This window comes from Chinchilla lanigera, unplaced genomic scaffold, assembly GCF_000276665.1.
Source record: "Chinchilla lanigera isolate Chin_1 unplaced genomic scaffold, ChiLan1.0 scaffold00064, whole genome shotgun sequence".
Lineage (NCBI taxonomy): Eukaryota > Metazoa > Chordata > Mammalia > Rodentia > Chinchillidae > Chinchilla > Chinchilla lanigera.
In genome coordinates this window covers 2,023,001-2,025,180 of record NW_004955465.1, presented here as the reverse complement: position 1 = coordinate 2,025,180, position 2,180 = coordinate 2,023,001, and the positions used below count along the sequence as shown (strand labels likewise).

At 43.7% G+C, this 2,180-nt stretch overlaps 1 pseudogene; it reads left to right on the top strand.

The window, feature by feature from the left end:
- Positions 1 to 478: 478 nt before the first annotated feature.
- On the top strand, positions 479 to 783 carry LOC102017642 (annotated as a pseudogene).
- The last annotated feature ends 1,397 nt before the right edge of the window (positions 784 to 2,180 follow it).

Here is a 2,180-nt window from a genome sequence, read left to right as displayed (position 1 = left end):
AAGTATTTGGAAAACAGATGATATTTTAGTACTTTTTCTGAAAAAGAATAGTTTGTTACCACACTCAGAAAGAACAACAGTTCTCTTTCCTAATGCAAAAAAGCACCATCTGACCCGCCAAAGGCAGAGAGCGCTCATTTAGGGGTTCACACATACATATAAATTTAAAGCAAAGCTGGGAATAATGAACAGAAAATTAAAGAGACAAGTTAGATCAAGCAAGAGGAAGGAGAAAGAATAGTTGCTGTGATGTACTGAGAACAGTACTGGCTATATTCTATTACTTCATTGTTATTTTTTAAACCACTTAAATGCTTTGCAGCCTTTTCTGTATATTAGATACTTCACAATACATTTATTTTACTTGAAGTTCTATCTAGGTCCCACCAAGTAAACATAGATATGGGAGCTACATCCTAAGCCTTCCATCCACTTCCATCCCTGGCCTCGGTAGCTCACCAGGTCCCCCGCAGCCAGAATGGTGCAGCAGATCAGTAACAAAGAGACCTTTCACCAAGCCTTGGCTGGCGCAGAAGATAAACTTGTAGTAGTTGATTTCTCAGCCACATGTTGTGGGCCTTGCAAAATGAGCAAGTTTTTCTTTCCTTCCCTGTCTGAAAAGTATTCCAACGTGTTGTTCCTTGAAGTAGATGTGCATGACCATCAGGACGTCACTGCAAACTGGAGGTCAAATGCACACCAACCTTACAGTTTTTTAAAAAGGATGAGAAGGTGGATGAGTTTTCTGGCACTAATAAGGAAAAGCTTGAAGCGACCATGTAGCAGATTGATAACTGGTGTTCAAATTATAACCCCCAGCTGAACTGAGTAAGTGTGGTGCTGGGTGTGGGAGGCCCCTCTGAGGATTGCTGCCAGCAGCATAAGAGGCAGAACTGGAGAGGAAGAAGAAAGGCTGTTGGGAGCTGAGAGGCTGTTGGGAACGGAGAAAGGCTGCTGGGTGCTGGTAGAAGCTGTAAGGAGCTGTTGGTTGTTTTGGAGGAGCTCATCATGCTGGCTTTCCTGATGGACTTGGCTGTTTTCATCCTCCAAGGAGCTCAGGACCTTGTTGGCACTGAGAATGGCTTTGGTTCACTTTGGGGGAGCTCTGGTCCTCACTTTGAGCATTGCTTTCTGGCTCCAGAGGGGAAGACGGTGCACTGCTGGTCTCCTAGAGAAGCTTGCTGCATTAGCTTTCCTGATGGGAACTCGGCCATCTTGATCATCGAAGGAGCTTGGGACCTCACTGTTGCTGAGGATGGCTGTGGTACATTTCGGGGGAGCTGTGGTTCTTCTGAGCATCGCTTCCTGGCTCCAGTGCAGATCCCTCAGCCTGCTAGCACAGATCCTTTATCCTGCTGGCACAGACTTTCTAGCTTCCACCAATGACCTTTGGGCCTTCCCAGTGCAGATCCATAAAACAGGCCTGCATGAGATGTTGTTTGGGCTCTGGGCCTCCAGCTGGACTCATGGGAGGCACTGTTATGAGCTCTAGGTCTTAAGATGGACTCATGCAGGACATTATTGTGGGATCCAGGCCATCAGCTAGATTCTTGGTCTATAGTGTGTGGACAGATTTCCTGCATTTTTTTGTAAATCACTCTTTGGGTAAAAATTATAAACAATTATATAAAATATGTGCCCTATATTATATTGTTCCCCCTTGCAAAATAAGCCCCAAACCAACACACACCTTTAATAAATTAGTCTAATTGTGTTTTCTGAAGAACATAACCAGCTACCAGCCATTTAAATCTTTTAGTCTTCTTTATTTATAAAAGAAATGAAGTATGGAAACTATATACCAACTGCCATCTAATTATAAATAACAATAAATATTAATTCTACCTTTTGAAAACCAAGGTAGATATGAACAAGGGCAGCAAAGGAGCAAGTATCAGAACCGAGAGGACCTGTGCACTCTATCCATTGCAACTTTTTACACACGCACCTTTCAGTAGAGACATTTTAAATGGGTTTCCCAGTTTGAAGAAATAAAACCTTTGCTGCAGTACCACAGGCTGAGCAAAAGGAATGGAAAACTAGAAGTCAGGCCACTAAGTTTCCACCCCAGCTGACCTGACAGAAGCAATTTGAGAAAGATACCAGGAGTGTAAACAGCACTGAATCGGTCAAATACCTACCCGAAAGCGGGTGACACGAGCCCCTGTTTGCCTGTGAGA